The sequence below is a fragment of the Rhinolophus ferrumequinum genome, chromosome X, assembly GCF_004115265.2.
Source record: "Rhinolophus ferrumequinum isolate MPI-CBG mRhiFer1 chromosome X, mRhiFer1_v1.p, whole genome shotgun sequence".
Lineage (NCBI taxonomy): Eukaryota > Metazoa > Chordata > Mammalia > Chiroptera > Rhinolophidae > Rhinolophus > Rhinolophus ferrumequinum.
Window position 1 is genome coordinate 1,914,061 of NC_046284.1, and position 18,375 is coordinate 1,932,435.

The following is an 18,375-nucleotide window of genomic DNA, read 5'->3' on the forward strand; positions in this document are numbered from 1 at the left end:
GTCTGACAATTAAGTTCGCGAACTTGCCACCGTGCACTTACATTGGCAGTACTGTACAAACAGCTTGGTAAGCTTTCATAACCTTGGTATATCAGTGCCTCACAGCTGTGTTCATGCCGACACGTGGCGGTTTCTTGCTGAGTGGCATTCATATTGTTGTTGCGTGTTTTGTGTGCTGTGCGAGAATGTCTGAGCTTGAATTAGAGCAATGACCAAACATTAATTTCTTGTTAAAACCTGGCAAAAGTGGAAGTGAAATCAGGGACATGTTAGTCAAAGTTTATGGGTATAATGCCATGAAGAAAACGGCAGTGTACAAATGGATTAAACGTTTTTCTGAGGGGAGAGAACGCATCATGGATGAAGAGAGATCAGGGTAGCCAATAATGAGCAGAACTGATGAAAACCTTGCAAAAATTCATTGAATTGTGCATCAGAATCATCGGCTGACTGTGAAAAGCATAGCAGACCAAGTAAACATCGATAGAGAAACAGTTAGGAAAATCTTAACTGAAAATCTTGGCATGAGAAAGGTGTGTGCAAAAATGGTCCTGAAGGAGCGCACTGATGAACAAAAGCAAAGGGAGTTTTTAGCCAGTAAACCAATAACTGTATTGGAACACCCTCCCTACTCACCTGATCTGGCCCCCAATGACTTCTTTCTTTACCCAAAGATAAAGGAAATATTGAAAGGAAGACGTTTTGATGACATTCAGGACATCAAGGGTAATATGACAACAGCTCTGATGGCCATTCCCGAAAGAGACTTCCAAAATTGCTTTGAAGGGTGGACTAGGTGCTGGTGTCGGTGCACAGCTTCCCAAGGGGAGTCCTTTGAAGGTGACCGTAGTGATATTCAGCAATGAGGTATGTAGAACTTTTTCTAGGATGAGTTTGCAAACTTAATTGTCGTATCTCATATATAGTATCTGAGCCAACAGATCTGTCACAACACGCAAAATAGATCCAGTTTCTAGTTTTTTCACAGGGAGGATCAGTTATACAAGATCATAAGGAGACTTTTTTTTTTTGGTAAAATGGGGACTTTTCACATAGACCAAACTTATTCTTGTGTGGGAATTGGCCTGGTCTGGCTCAGTCTTTGTCCTCCTTGGTACCAGAGGGCAAAGGGAAATGTTTCGGGGAGCCCAGGCCATCCTACCTAAATCATCAAATCTTCATGATCTCTATGAAACTTTAGGGGTCATCTAGTTCAAGCTTCAGAAATCTGACTAACAAAAACCTCCTATTAATGTATCCTTATTTTTAAATCTGCTATATTAGTGAACAAGTACTTATACATCTTATTAAAAAGGAGGAAAGGTACATTATAGAAGGGTGTTCTCTGAATTGCAGATAAGGATGGGAAAAGGTCATTATCTTCAAATGAAGTAAAGTTAAGTATAATGGATAAAAGTAGCTATCTGAAAGCATACATCTACAGAATTAACCTACCCTAAGAGAGAGCTTCCAAGTTTTCTTTTAATGAGACTAATCTATTTTTCAAGTTTCCATCAAAGACCAGAGTGTAGTCTCAGGATGAAGAGAATGAAATGTAATAATGCAAAGGAATCCTCACTTACTTAACTGCCTTATAACTTGACCATCTGAGATACCGTGTTTCCCCGAAAATAAGATCTAGCTGGACAATCAGCTCTAATGCGTCTTTTGGAGCAAAAATTAATATAAGACCCGGTATTATATTATATTTATATTATGTTATGTTATGTTATATTATACCCGGTCTTATAGTAAAATAAGACTGGGTCTTATATTAATTTTTGCTCCAAAAGGCACATTAGAGTTGATTGTCCAGCTAGATCTTATTTTATTATATTCAGGGAAACATGGTAGTGATCTGTGAATAAAAGGATGAAGGGTGGTTATCTGCAAGGAGCCTGGAAGGGGGAAGAATGATATTTTGGTTTTTTAGCCTTTTCTGGAGGTTCTTTTGATTGTTTATTTTTAGTTCTTAGGTAATATGTGAATACTTCTTCTTGTAAAAGATATTAAAACATTACAGGCAAGAGTAAGTTTCCTTTCACTAATTCTCTTGCCCCCAGTTCTGGTTAGTTTATCAGGCTCATATAATTTGATGGGTACATAGCCTTTGTGGATATAAACTCCTTTTGTTTAAAAAATGTGCTCACAAGGCGGCCGGATGGCTCAGTTGGTTAGAGCGTGAGCTCTGAACAACAAACAGGGTTGCCGATTTGATTCCCATGTGGGCCAGTGAGCTGCAGCCTCCACAACTAGATTAAAGGACAACGACTTGACTTGGAGCTGATGGGCCCTGGAGAAACACACAGTTCCCCAATATCCCCCAATTAAAATAAATAAATAAATACAAATTTTTAAAGAATTTAAAAACTTCTTTAAAAATGTGCTCACAAACCAACGTTTTAACATATAGTCTGGCTTGCTGAATCTGCCTGCCTCCCCCGCCCTTCCCCCAGAAGGACTGACTGCCCTGTCCAGATAACCAGGCCCTGGTCCTCGAGATGCATGTGTTTCCCTTTGTAAATCAATATTTTGGCATTAATCCAGCTAATTGTGGGATTGGCCAGGTTGGCTCGCTGAGCGCCATACCCTTGACCACTGTGATGCCACAAAGACGTTGCCCACGTACCTAGGAGATCATTCTTGAACAGCTCTTTGACTTCTGTGCATATAGTGGGGCGTACAATGAAAGGCATGTGAATCTAGTAAAGGATTAATTGGACAGCATGGATACGTGCTATACAAATTCATTTTCCTCTTTACCTGTCAGCTCTCCTTTTTTCCCGTCATTCACCTTTTATTTCCTCACCTCCTACTCTTCAATTCACTGATCTGGCTACTCTTCTGCCGTTGGCCTAGAATTGTGAGGGGTGGCAGATATGGGGCTATGGGCACATGTGTTATGCTTTACTGGTTTATTGTTTTATATTAGGGTTAGCTTATCCATTCTCGTGGCTTTAACTGCTTAGTATACACTCACTGCAGACAAATGTACGTCCAAACCAGACCTATTTCCTGAGCTTCAGATCCCGTGTATCACTCTGCCTATGTGAACAGGCATCTCAAATTCACCATTTCCCATACTGGGTTCCTTCTTCTCTCTGTCTAAACCTGTTCCTCCCCTTGTGTTCCTTACCTCAGAGAATGGTACCCCCATCGACTCAGTGGCCCAAGCCTGAAACCTTCATACCACCCTCTCTAGTTATTCTACCACCAAATCCTTTCAGGTCTATTCGTTAAATATCCATCGTATCCATATACTTCTCTCTATTCCTACTGCCGCTACCCAGATCCAGGCCACCATCCCCTCTACCTGAACTATTGCAACTCTCTGCTAATTGTCTATGTGCCCCCACTCTTTTCTATCCCCGAATCATTCTCCACACTACAGCCAGAGAACACGTTAAAAAACACAGCCCTTCAGTGACTTCCTACTCCCCTTAAGAAAAAGTCCAAAATTCTTTGAGGAGCTTACAAGGCCCCCCTCCTGTATCACCTTCATTTATCAGCACACCCCAGCTCAAACTCTGTATCTCAGTCATTCGAAAGCCTGTTTTCCATTCCTGGAGAATGCCATGCTCTCTTCCTGTAGAACCCAAACCTTCACACATGCTCCTCCAGTGTCTGCCTGTTCCACTTCGAGCAATGTGGCGAGGGAGCTCTTTGCATTGTCTAGTTCCCCATCTTTCACCTGCTGGTTTCAGCATCCACTGGTGATCATTATCTGAATAAGTTATTTCGTAACGGGTTTCACACTGGTGATTTTTCTAATTCTGTCATGCTTTTTACATGTATTAACTGGAGTTCTTTTGTAAAGAATTTTCCCTTACCCATTAGGTCTATTTGGTATCCTAAATTGACATGATTAGCAAGGTAAATGTTTAATTCTTTTGTGATTGTATTTTTTTTAAAAGTTCATCTAAAATTAGTGATTTGGAGGGTTTTTTTGCTTTGTTTTGTTTTGTTTTTTGAAGGGGAACAGGACTTCTTTTTTCTAAGTCAAGTTGTTGTCCTTTCAGTCTTAGTTGTGGAGGGCGCAGCTCAGCTCCAGGTCCAGTTGCCGTTTTCTAGTTGCAGGGGGCACAGCCCACCATCCCTTGCGGGAGTCGAACTGGCAACCTTGTGGTTGACAGGACGCACTCCAACCAACTGAGCCATCCGGGAGCTCAGCTGCAGCTCAGCTCAAGGTGCCGTGTTCAATGTTAGTTGCAGGGGGTGCTGCCCACCATCCCTTGGTGGGACTTGAGGAATTGAACTGGCAACCTTATGGTTGAGAGCCCACTGGCCCATGTGGGAATCGAACCGGCAGCCTTCGGAGTTAGGAGCATGGAGCTCTAACAGCCTGAGCCACTGGGCTGGCCCCAGTGATTTGGAATTTTGAACAATTTTATCAGACAAACCACTTATAAGTGGTGGTTATGTTTCCAGAATACCAGATACGAATAAAAGACTACTTAATCCACAGTGTAAATGAAACGTTACACATAAGTCATGAAAAATAGAAAATATTTTTGTTATATTAGTGATTAAACAAAAGAAAATCACATACGTTTTTAAAGTTTAACTTTAGTGCTAGTACTTGAGAGAAAGGCAGTCTTAATTAGAGGAAGAAGAGGTAGATGGATACTTATGGTGATTTGAAGGGATCTGCTGAGTACTTTCAAGAGCTTTTCGAATTTGATGGCACTGGTTCTTATAACTAATTTCACTAAGGATTTAAGCTACTTCCTTTTCTGTGACTGGTATAATAGCACGCTGCTCTTATACTCAGCAACCAAGGCCCATGATCAGGACAAATTTTCAGCTCACAAATGGAGAGAGGTACATTTTTCAATATGCCAAGCATTAGAGGGGAATTAGAGTTGGATGTGAGTGAAACTGAGCCGAGAATGGTGAAAGATAAGACAAAGGTATTTAACGCTAGGACTTCAAGGTCTGAGGAAGGGCCAGGACCAGGCCTAGGGTGAGGTCCCTGAGGTGCCTCTAGTGCCAGTCCTACTTGCTTGACCCTGAGAGTGAGTGCCTCCTGAAGTGCTGTGGCCCAGGACAGTGAGTCCGAGCTGTGTCAGTGGGAAACAACAGTGAGAGCCATGAAAGGACTAGCTATTAGCCTCTAGGAATCCTAGCATCAGAGGTCCTGGGTACCGGAGTTCGAACCTAAGCAAAGGCTCTGCGGCTGCAGGTAACCCAGATATCATGTGACAGGAGAATAAGGTTCAAAACCAAAGTAGACTGGATATTGTAGATCAAGAAAGGCTTCACACAGGAGACCTGTGTTGGAATCAGAAAACTCTTCTGAGGCCTGAAAAATGGGGGAAGAAGTGTGATAACAAAGACAGAGGAAGCAGGAGATGCAGGCGCATGGAGGCGTGAAATAAGGTTAGTGGCTTGGAATTTAGGGAGCAGTAAGAGATGAGGTTGGAGACTAACTTTATGGAGGCTTTATAGACCATGCTGTCGATTTGAACTTTATCTCTGTGGACCTTGGGGAACCATTGAAAGTATTTTATGCTTGGAAGTTACATGGTCAGATTTGTGAATTTGAAAAAAATATTAAATATTAGCAATTGTACTCATAAGTGAAGAGAATAGTATAACGAGCCCTCATATACTCATTAGCCACATTCAATAATTATCCAGATTTTGCCAGTCTGGTTTCAGTTATCTCTTTTTTCTTCCTCTTTCTAATCTTCTTAAAAATTTGCTGAAGTATTTTAAAGCCAATCCCAGACATCATGTTATTTCACACCCCAGTGTATTCAGTAGGCATGTCTAAAAGTACAGATACTTTCTTATATAACCGTGCTGTCATTATATTATCTTACAACATTAATAATTCCTTAATACCATATAACACCCAGCCCATTATAACATTTCTCAGATTATCTCAAAAGATTGTCTAACAGTTCGTTTGTTCATATAAGGATTCAATAAGGTCTATATATTACATTTGATTATTATCTCTTCTTTTCCAAGCTTTATTGAGGTTACTATAGACTAAATATTTGTGACCCTCCCCCTAAAATTCCTGTTGAAACCTAACCCCCAAGGTGATGGTGTGTGGAGGTGGGGCCTTTGGGAGGTATTTAGATCATGAGAACAGAACCCTCATGAATGGGATTAGTGCCCTTATAAAGAGAACGCAGAAAGATGCCCTTGCCCGTTCCACCATGTGAGGACACAGCGAAAAGAGGATAGTCTGTGAACCAGCAAGTGGGCTCTCACCAGACAATCTATCAGCACCTTGATCTTGGACTTTCCTGCCTCTAGAACTATGAGAAAGAAATGTCTGTTGTTTATAAGCCATCTAGTGTACAGTGCTTTTTTTCTTTTTAAAGCAGTCCAGACATGCTAAGACAAGATATCATTGACAATGAAAACTTGTATATATTTAAGGCGTACAGCTTGATGACTTGATATAGGTATACCTTGTAAAATATTTACCACAATCAAGGGGGAAGAGAATAATGGAGGAAATGTTGGTCAAGGGGCACAGTTTCAGTTATGCAAAAGTTTAGATTTGTCTGTTTTCTTTCTTGTGCTATCATTTACTTTTTTCCTCTATACCCCAACCCATATTTTTTTAATAATTGAAGTTAGTTTTAGAAGCTTGATGATACTCAGGTTTAACTTTTATTTGTTTTACTCAAGAATACTTCACAGGGGGCCGGCCCAGTGGCTCAGGCGGTTAGAGCTCCGTGCTCCTAACTCTGAAGGCTGCCAGTTCGATTCCCACGTGGGCTAGTGGGCTCTCAACCACAAGGTTGCCAGTTCAACTCCTCGACTCCCGCAAGGGATGGTGGGCTCTGCCCCCTTGCAACTAAGATTGAACACGGCACCTTAAGATGAGCTGCCCCCCGAATGGCTCAGTTGGTTGGAGCACATCCTCTCAACCACAAGGTTGCCGGTTCGACTCCCGCAAGGGATGGTGGGCTGTGCCCCCTGCAACTAGAAAACATCAACTGGACCACCTGGAGCTGAGCTGCACCCTCCACAACTAAGACTGAAAGGACAACAACTTGAAGCTGAATGGCACCCTCCACAACTAAGATTGAAAGGACAACAACTTGACTTGGAAAAAGGCCTGGAAGTACACACTGTTTCCCAATAAAGTCCTGTTCCCCTTCCCCAATAAAATCTAAATAAAAAATAAAAATAAAAAACTTTACATTTGAAAAAAAAAAAAAGAATATTTCACAGGAGTTGCTGTGTAATTCACTTTGAATCACATTTGGAGGTATGTGTCTAGTCCACCTTTAATGAACAGGTGATAGCCTGATCCCATCAACATTTCATCTAATGGTTTAACCCTTTGATGATTACTGGCAGAATTAATTATTTCTCTATGAGTTTCAAATGGTGATTTCCTAATTTTATCTTCTACATTAATTAGCTGGAATTCTTCTGCAAGTAAAATTTCCCTCATCAACTAGGGCTACTGGGTTACCTGTACAGAGAAGGCAGGAGGGATGCGTAATTCTTGATCTTGAACTTGATTACCAATTTTCAGAATAAAGAGTTGGTGCCCTAGTTCCTTACTTTCAGTGATATCCAATGAGTTGTATGTGTTTGTTCTCCCTCTATCACGAACTTGTGTTTTTTAGTGTATTCAGTGGGTTTCAGTTGATTGCATTCATTATTCTTGTCAATATTCAAATTGTCCCATCTTTTGCCAAAGTGTTGCCTCCCGCATCCCTCTGACACTCCTCATTAGGGTTCCATAGCTTGCTTGATTTCTGACACAAAGCTTATCTTGTATATTTCCTGGCCTCAGACTTGCCATTTCTCTAAGGAGTCCTGGTTTATTTTTATTTTCCTTTTTAACAACAGCTTTATTTGAGGTACAATTTACATAGTATATGAAAAATTCACCCATTTAAAGTATACAATTTAATGATTTTTTGTAAATTTATATAGTTGTGCAACCATGCCCACAATCTGATTTTAGAACATATCCATAAGACTACATGATCCCTTGTATGCTTTTTCAGTCACTCTGCTTTCCCACCCCCAGCCCCAGGCAATTACTAATCTGTTTTCTATCTCCATAGATTTGCCTTTTCTAGATTTCATATAAATGGTATCATTCACTCACTATATAGCCTTTTCATCTGGCTGCTTTCACTTAGCATTGTTTTTTTTCTTCTTTTTTTTATTGAGATGTAATTCACATACCATAAAATTCACCATTTTAAAGTAATAACTCAGTGGTTTTTAGTATATTCACAAAGATGTTCAACTATCACCACTATCTAATTCCAGAATATTTTCATCACGCCAAAAAGAAACTCTGCTGGTTAGCAGTCACTTCCTATTTCCTTCCTTCCCCAGCCCAGGACAGTCAATAATCTACTTTCTTTCTCTATGTATTTGCCCACTCTGGACATTTCATATAAATGGAATCATACAATATGTGGCCTTTTGGTCTGGCTTCTTTCACTTAGCATAGTGTTTTCAAGGTTCATCCATGTTATACCATGCGTCAGTACTTAGTTCATTCCTTTTTATGTCTGAATAGTAGTCCATTGTATGACTATATCATATTTTGTTTATCCATTCATCAGTTGATGGACATATGGGTTTTTTCCCCCCACTTTTTGGGTAATGTCAGTATAAGAAATGTCCAAACGTGTAGAGAATTTTTTAAGAGTTTATTTGAGTTAAACCGATGACATACCAGGAAGCAACATCTCAAATGCTCCAAAGAATGACAAATTTTGCAATTCCTTTTATACCTTTGAAATTAAGGAGGGACCTTAAGAAAGATCCCATGAACATGGGAGAAAGCAAGTCAGAGAAATCTCTATGATTGGATTACAGGATAGTGAACAAGATTATGTGCTCTCTTGAAGGTGGTTACACTTCCAAGGGGTCTGAAAAAGAGGCATTTCAAAGGTGTGTTAACTTAGATGCACAAAATAATGGGCAGAGTTGGCTTGAGGCAGAGTTAAGCCTTTTATAGGCCTCAGGGCGTGACTATCCACCATGACCTTCCCAGTTAGGAATTTATGATCAGGTCACACTAAGGGGTTGCTTTCAGTTAGATTTATTATAGAAACTTTTTTTTTTTTTTTTTTTTTTATTTTACATTTCCACCAGCAGTGGATGAGGGTTCCAGTTTTCTCCACATCGTTGCCAACACTTGTTTACTGTCCATCTTTTTCTTTTCTCTTCTCTTTTCTTTTCTTCTTTCCTTCTTTTTCTTCCTTTCCTTCCTTCCCCTTCCTTCCTTCCTTCCTTCCTTCCTTCCTTCCTTCCTTCCCCTTCCTTCCTTCCTTCCTTCCTTCCTTGCCTTTTTCCTCCTTCCCTTCCTTCCTTCCTTCCTTCTTCCTTCCTTCTCCTCCTTCACTTTTCCTTCCTTTCCTTCCTCCTTCCTTCCTTCCTTCCCTTCCTTCCTTCCTTCCTCCTTCCTTTCTTCTTCCTTCCTTTCCTTTCCTTCCTTCATTTTCCTTCCTTCCTTCCTTCTTTCTTTTTTCTTTCCTTCTTTCTTTCTTTCTTTCTTTCTTTTTCTTTCTTTCTTTCTTTCTTCATAGCCACCCTAGTGGGTGTAGCCATTTTGGAAAACAGTAGTTCCTCAAAAGGTTAAGCTCAGGTTCTGATCCCTACTCCTCCAGAAATTGTTGTGGTTTTGTCTAGTTTTTTTTTATTTTTTTAGTGACTTGCTTGGACTACTTCTGTAGATTCTGTCTCCTCTTCAGTGTAGCCCATTGATGTTTCTGCCCCGGTTTTTTTTTTTTTTAACTTCTTTTTATTTCTAAGCCTGCTTACTTAGGTGTCATACATGAGTCAGGATAGCTTAGTGGACAGTCAGTGATTTGTTAGAGGTTGTCCTAGTTGATGGAATTGTGTGTGGGTTGGGAAGCATAAGGTTCAGGGAGTTTAGAAGTCTTCCCTGATTTTTACTTTCTGCTAAGCCTTCTTATGTCTCCCTGTGCCTGTACAAGTCTTCACATTCAGCCAGGAAAATGTAGATAACTAGGGCCCTCTCCAGTGCCCTGAGCTTCAGTGAAGCCTTGCACATATTCATAGCCTTCTAGACCACTAGGAATATGAGGGAGCTTAGCAGGTCCCACTATAGGGCTGTCTTATTTTCTGAATCTTTCTGCTAAATTGTGGCAGGATGGCTGTCTGGTTTCTTGCCCCAACCAATATTGTGACCTCAAGTAGCTGAGATGTTGGGGGTTTTCCTGATCTAAGGAGTTTGCTATTTTCAACACCCCTGGGCATAGGGCTTTTTAGTGCTCATTCCTAAAGAAATAATTCCCCTCCAGCAGCCAAGTTGTTGATGTTTAAGGCTTGCCCTGCCCTGCCCTTGCGAAATAAGCTCCAGTGGAGCTGTGGTAGCGGGGATGTGAACAGCCTTAAGCTAAAACACCATAGAGTCCCACTGTTCTTACCCAAGGTTCAATAGGTTTTCTTAAACACTACTTAATTTATTGTTTAATTTCGGTCTACTTCCATAGTTCTGAAGTGATTGTTTTTGACAATGTTGTACAGTTATATCATTGTTTTTTGAGGGAGAGGATTTGATGAGCCCCTCAGTCTGCCATTTGAAGTCCTGCTTAGTTTCTGTTGTAAAGGATCATTCTGGTGGCAGTGGAAGATAAATTGGGTGGAGGGGAGACTAGTGATCAGTAGTATAGGATTTTACTCAGTAGTAGTTTTATAATTTGTAAACAGAACTGGAAAATACAAATAGTTGGGTTGATTTGTGGGTAGGTAATGGCAGAATGGGTATTGTGGAAAATCAAGGGGACAGGTGAATTGGGAGTGATGGTTGTTGTCATAGAAGTCCCTCTGTCCCTGAAGTCTTTCCTAGGTAGGCAAGGAAGTGAATCCACAGGGACTGGTGTCCCTTGGAAAATAGATTAAGAGGCTTGATAAATTAAAGGCCTCAGGAAGTTAAGGGCTAATTCAAGGAGCATAAGGTGTAGGAGAGGTAGAAAAACAAGTAGTTCTGAGAGTGAACCCTATGTTTGGTTTTGGAGGGAGAGCCTTTACAGGTGTCACTACACAAATGGAAAATTGAAATGGAATTGAGGTTGAAGAAATTAGAATAAAATTTGTGAAGGAAGCTGTGAGGTTTTGGGGTGTTAGATCATCAAGGGGGATGATGAAGGCTTTCAGGATGAAAAGGGGGAAGGGAACTAGGTGTTCCCAAAGTCCTCAGTGAATGTAGGTGAGAGACCTGAAGTTGACATTTAACATCGAAAGGGGTGACACAATTGAGTAGTATGAAGCTTTGAAGAAAGATGGGCTGTTGAGGGAAGATGGTAAAATAATACTTTGAGGATCCAGTGAAGAAGAATGCTACCTGATCTTGATATATGGGGAGAGGTGAGTAAGGGAAATGAGCAGCTTCTGATTAAGAGCTTTACAAAGGAAACAGTAGAAATCTGGGACCCCCAGAGTGAAGGAGAGGAGATAGAGGCTGAATGGATGAGCAAGACCAAAAGCAAGAGGTTTTAGGAAATGGTGGATAGTTGTTGTTGTTGTTGTTCTTCTTCTTCTTCCTCCTCCTCCTCTTCTTCTTCTTTCTTCTTTCTTTTTTTTTTTTTTCGCTTAAGCATAGGATGCAATTAGGGGTATAATAGAAAATAATATTGGAATCTGTGTGAGTAGTTTGAAACTAGGATATAACTAGTTATTGTTAAAAAATATTGTTAGTTGGATGGTGTACTAAGGAAACTGATCTTATTTTGTTTTAGATCTTAGGGAAATTTTGCAACTGGTATTGGTAGCTGGGAAGCAATTTGACAGCTTTGGAATATTTTGTCTATAACAAATGTTAAATTTGGTGTATAGTGATAGGTTACGAATTATGCTGTTTGGAATTGAAGTTGACTGTAGGTCATACTTTTGATAGAAATGCAGCCAGTAGACTGTGATGAATTTCGGCGGTCTTTTTGTAATTAGAAAATTGGAGCTTTAAAAATGTATTGATTTTTTGGAATTACCTTTTTATATTGTATCCAGAACCATCTGTAACTCACAATATATAGAGGGCTGTGTAGGATCTATTTTAGTGTGCGGTTGTACTCTCAATTGCCCAGACTCTATTTGATATGATTGTGTCGTGTATAAGTAAGATATGTAGTTAAGCTAGAAGGACAGGAGAAGAGAAAATGTAAAGCAGAAATGAGACTGAATTGGAGATGTAGAGCTCTAGTTTATGAAAACCTTAAGAAGATTAACTGCTGTGATGGTAATTTGGCACATTTTCAGTTCTAGCTGTCATTGTTATGAACTGAAAGAACATTGAAATAATTGGATACTGAGGTGCATAATTGCTGGCAATGGGATGGAGGTGGGAGTTGTTAGCTGGCAAGGAGCCTTAGAGCTAGCTGTTTTTTATATTAATACTGTGTATTTGGTATTGGTTGATAACAGAAAAATTACTTATGCTGGGGACTTATTACATTGATTTCTACTGTTATAATATCAATGTGTTTAATGGCTACCCTTATAATTGTAATATTTCTTTTTTGTCATTCTAGCAGCCATCAGAAAAGAGATCACAGATAAGCTATTGCCTGCATAGTCTTCTCACTCATTTGCGACACGGGATATTGAGCTCTTAGGCTGTCAGAATTTCCAGTTCATGAGGCAATCTGTGTCATCTGGTCTAGTCAGGTGAGTAGTCCCTATGGACTAGTTTTTGGTTCTCTAGAGAAAAAAAAACCAAGAAAGAGCAAAAGCAGAAAAGGTGAATATGGAAAAATATAGATATGAATCTTAGACCTTAGAGGAGAAGTTAAGGCCTGGGTCATAAGCAGTGAAACACGGGGAGAGGACCCTGGGGGTTACATATAATTTCAGTAGAGTGGTATCATGACATATAAACACTGTGAGAACTAAGTCTGTTTTGTGACCTGGCTTGACTTCAAGAATGAAGAAACTTAGATTGAACTGCAATAAAAAGGAAGGAAGTATGCTTTGAAGTTAAAGTAGATAGAAGTTTAATTGTAATGAAGTATCTTTTTTTCTAATGAAATATTAGCTATATAGAGATGATAATGTATTTTAAATATTTCTTTAATGTTTAATAGTTAAGAGAATGAATCTTGGCTCTTTTACTCACTAGCTGTGTGATCGTGGGAAAATTAGTTACCTTCTCTGAACCTCAGTTTCTTTACCTATCAAATAGATTAGTGAGACATATATGGTTATTGCAAGAATTAAATGAAAAAATATATAAAGTGTATAGCATAAGCCTGGCATATACTTGGAGCTCCAGTACCTGGTCACTATTATCAGGTAGTGGACTGGAGAGCTAATGAGATGGATGTTCAATAATGTGATGAATAGTCTTCACAGGTAGATATGCGATTAGTCATTTCTTGTCAGAGCAGCTTGCAGCAAAAAGTTTCAAGGTCAGAACCTCTTGGAGATCAGGCTGCACTGAGTGCTAATTAGGCCAATGTGAAGGAGGCTTAACTTCCTTTGTTTCCTGAGTTTGCACAAAACTAGGTCTTCTATACACTTTCCTTCCAGAATAGTGCTTTTTAAAAAAAATTACAATAGTAAAATTACATAGGTTTCAAGTGTGCATTCTATAACACATTATCCATATATCACATTGTGTGCTCACCACCCAGAGTCAGTGCTCCTTCCATCACCATATGTTTGCTCCCCTTTTCTCTCTTCTACAATCCCCCCATCCTCCTTACCCTCTGATAACCACTAAACTACTGTGTGTGTCTATGAGTTTTTGTTTCTTTGTCTTGTTCCTTTGTTGCTTTCAGTTATATATCCCACATATGAATGAAGTCACATGGTTCTCGACTTTTTCTGTCTGATATATTTCACTTAGCATAATAATCTCAAGATTCATCCATGTTGTCGCAAATGGCACTATTTCATCTTTTCTTATGGCAGAGTAGTATTCCATTGTGTGTATATATCAGATTTTCTTTATCCATTCATCTATCGAAGGACACTTTGGTTGTTTTCCATGTCTTGGCCACCGTAAACAAGCTGCAATGAACATCGGAGCACACGTATCTTTATGGATAAATGTTTTCAGATTTTTTGGGTAGATACCCAGGAGAGGGATTGCTGGGTCATATGGTAATTCTATTCTTAATTTTTTGAGGAACCTCCACACTGCCTTCCATAGCGGCTGCACCAATCTGCATTCCCACCAACAGTGTATGAGGGTTCCCTTTTCTCCACAGCCTCTCCAACACTTGTTACAATTTGTCTTGTTGATGATAGCCATTCTACTGGGGTGAGGTGATATCTCATTGTGGTTTTTATTTGCATTTCTCTGATGATTAGTGATGTTGAGCATCTTTTCATCTGTCTACTGGCCATCTGTATGCCCTCTTTGGAGAAATCTCTCTTCAGGTCCTCTGCCCATTTTTCAATTGGATTGTTCACTTTTTAATTGAGGTATAATTCACATACCACACAATTTACCCATTTAAAGTGGACAATCCAATTGTATAATTCAGCATACGGATCTTTACAAAGAACCAGCTTTTGGTTTCATTGATTTTTTTCTATCGATTTCCTGTTTTCAATTTCATTGATTTCCGCTCTAATACTTATTATTTTTTTTTCTGCTTACTTTGGATTTAAATTTGCTCTTCTTTTTCTTGTTTTCTGAGGTAGACATTTAGATTATTGCTTTTAGATCTTCCTTCTTTTCTAATGTAGGCATTCAATGCTATAAACTTCCCTCTAAGCTTTTGCGGTATCCCACCTATTTTGATAAGTTGTGTTTTCATTTTCATTTAGTCAAAATATTTGAAATTTCTCTTGAGAGTTCTTCTCTGACCCATGTGTTATTTAGAAGTGTGTTGTTTAAGCTCCATATATTTTGGGATTTTCCAGTTATCTTTCTGTTATTGATTTCTGGTTTATTTCCACTGTGGCCTGATAGTAGAAATTGCATCATTTCTATTCTTTTAAATTCTTCTCTTTAAATTATTAAGGTGTGTTTTATGGCCCAGAATGTGATCATTTCTGGTGAATGTTCCATGTGATCTTGAGAAAAATGTGTATTTTGCTGTTGCTGGATGCAGTGGTCTATAGATGTCAATTATATTCCTTTGCTTGATGATGGTGTTGAGTTCAACTATATCCTGACGGTTTTCTGACTGCTGGGTCTGTCCACTTCTGATAGAGGGGAATTGAAATCTCCAACTAAGATACTGAATTCATCGATTTCTCTTTGCAGTGCCATTAGTTTTTGCCTCACATGTTTTGATGCTTTGCTGTTAGGCTCATACATACTAAGGATTATTATGCCTTCTTTCAGAACTGACCTTTTCATAATTTTGTAATGTTCTTCTTTATCCCTGATAACTTTCCATGCTTTGAAGTCTTCTCTGTATGATATTTAATATAGCTACTCCTTTCTTTTGATTATTTGTTAGCATGATATATTTTCCTCCATCAATTTACTTTTAATCCGTATATGTCTTTATATTTAAAGTGGGGGTCCCTGTAGACAACATATAGCTGGGTCTTATTTTTTGATCCACTCTGACAATTTCTGTGTTTTTAATTGGTACATTTGGACCATTATCATTCAAAGTGGTAATATTTACTGTATTCGCTAGTGTTCACTATTTGTTGCCCTTGTTCTTTTTTCCTATTTTTGTCTCCCATTCTTTTTCTGTCTTTTGTGGTTTTATTTATTTATTTAAGGGGTTACATTGTTATTTCAAAAACTTGGATAGTTCAATATCCAGGTCGTGGCAAAATCTGGACACCATAGAATACATTAGATTCCTAAAAGGTATCCAAAAGTACAGTAAAATTAACACTTCTGTTACAGGAAATGTCTGACACAAAAAATATAAAATTAAAAGGTGAAAAAGGTGACACTGGTTGCCAAGTTAAATTTGGTACAGAATTGTTTGTTCACTTGCTAGCCAAATGAAGCATGCGTGGTCAGTCGGGCACTCCTGCTGAAGCCTCAGTATGGCATGTAGTTATTGTGATGGTCACCACGTTGCTGGCTCTTACTGTCATTCCTACTACCCTGACTAGTCAGAGCCAGGCCATAGCTGTCGTAGTCACAGGGTAAGTCCTTGTGGCCGCCTGGAGCCCTGCTGATAGCCACCGTCCTGGTTCCAGTAGTTGAGGTAGCCCTGCTTCCAACTCTGAGTCTGATTTCTTCCACTTCACCATCTCCACCGCTGCGTCTGTTCCCTTGGTGGCAGTTCCTGTGGCCCCCAGAGCCATACTGCTGCTGCTTCTGCTAGACCTCTTTGGGCTGGGCCACCTGATTTCACACTTACCTCCATGATAGCGGAGACTTTTTCTTTAGAACCTTCACAGGTTCCTATTCTTTTTTATTTTAAAAATTTATTTTTCAATTACTGTTGACATACAATATTATATTAGTTTTAGGTGTACAAAACAACATAGTGTTTAGACATTTACATACGTCACAAAGTCATCACCCCAATAAATCTATTACCCATCTGACACTGTACATAGTTATTAGAATATTATTGACCATATTCCCAATGTTGTACTTTACATCCCTGTGACTAATTTTTTCCAATTATAGTTGACATTCAATATTATTTTATATTTGTTTCAGGTGTACAGTATAGTGGTTAGACATTTATATAATTTAAGAAGTGATCCCCCAATAAATCTAGTACTCACCTGGCAACATACATAGTTATTACCATATTATTGACTATATTCCCTATGCTGTACTTTATATCTCTGTGACTTTTGTAAGTGCCAATTTGTACTTCTTAATCCCTTCACCCATCCTCCAAACCCCTCCCATCCAGCAGCCGTTAGTTCTCCATATCTATGAGTCTGTTTCTGTTTTGTTTGTTTATTATGTTTTTTTAGATTCCACATGTAAGTGGAATCATATGGCATTTGTCTTTCTCAGTCTGACTTATTTCACTTAGCATAATGCCCTCCAGGTCCATCCATGTTTTCTCCAGGTTCCTCTTCTTTAAAGGTGATGAAAACAAAGCCTCCTCTTTTGTTCAACTTTGGATTCATGGGTATCTCAGTGGCTTGGATCTCCCAAAGCGGGTGGAAATACTCTCTGATCTTCTCCTCAGTGGCTTTGGGATTCAGATCCCCCACAAACATTTTCTTTACCAGGTCCTTCTTCATGGCCATGGCCTACTTGTGGTCAATGACACCACCATCCAGCCTGTGTGCGTTCTGGACTAAGACCCTTCTTCACACTGGCTGCATCTTTGAAGAGGATAAACCCAAACCCTCTTGACCTGCAAGTGTTGGGATCCATTTTTATTGCACAGTCAATGACCTCTCCAAATTTGGTAAAATAATCCTTTAGGTCCTTTTTGCTTGTATCCTAGCTCAGGCTACCAATGAACACCCCCCCCCCCCCGCCTCCCGGCCCGTGTCTTTGTTCTTGCTGGCCTTCATCTGGTAACCTCCAGCACCATTCTGGTTGCCTCCAGTTCCTGCCTCAGGCCCCAACCGCAGACTCGCCTCCAGCATCTGCCTGTGGCCCCGAACACGGATGTGCCTCCAGCACCCTCCTCCAGCACCTACCTCTGGCCCTGAACATGGACTCGCCTCCAGCGTCCACCTCTGCCCTGACCGCTGCCACCGCCTCTTGCCCATTCTCAGTGCTACCCGTCGTCGTCCCCATGGGGTGCTTCTCATGCATTTCCAACATGCTAGGCCGGGCTGTGGTGGCTCCTTGCAGCCGGTGACGCTGGGAGGCCCGCTCATCTCCACCCACTGGGAGAATGCCATGGCTTGGCGGTGCTGAGGCAGGTGCTGCATGGCGTCGCCTCTGTCCTCCCACAGCCCAGACAGCCGCAGGGACCACTCGTGCGCCTCCTCAGACGCTGCTTGCTGCACAGAACCCACAGGACCAACAGGCTCACTGGGGACCGCCAGGTACGGCCGCCTCTGTCTTTTGTGGTTTTAATTGAGGTCTTCATATGATTTCATTTTGTCTCCTTTCTTAGGATTTCAATTATAGTTCTTTATTTTTTTAAAACTTTTTACTGGTTGCCCTACAGTTTTCGGTATGCATTTATAGCTAATCCAAGTCCACTTTTCAAATAAAGCTGTACTGCTTCACAGGTAGTGTATCTTACGATGACAAACTAATCCTAATTCCTCTCTTCCATCTTTTGTATCATTGCTGTCGTTAATTTCACTTGTCATAAGCATATACATACACGCATAAGCATACTTAACTGAATGCATTGTTGTTATTTGCAGCAAGCCTTTACCTTAGATCAATTAAAAATAAAAAATAAAAAGTCTTTTCCTTTTTTTTCCTCCTTCTGGTATCCCCATTATGCATGTTATACGTTTTTGGTTGACTCACAGTTCTTAGATAGTTTGTTCGGGGTTTTTTTTTTCCCCCAGACTTTTTCACTTTTGAAGGTTTCTATCGGT

The 18,375-nt window shown here is 40.0% G+C and overlaps 1 pseudogene; it reads right to left on the reverse strand.

The window, feature by feature from the left end:
- Positions 1-15,928: 15,928 nt before the first annotated feature.
- LOC117029111 (heterogeneous nuclear ribonucleoprotein A/B-like) lies at positions 15,929-17,638 on the reverse strand (annotated as a pseudogene).
- Between the last annotated feature and the right edge of the window lie 737 nt (positions 17,639-18,375).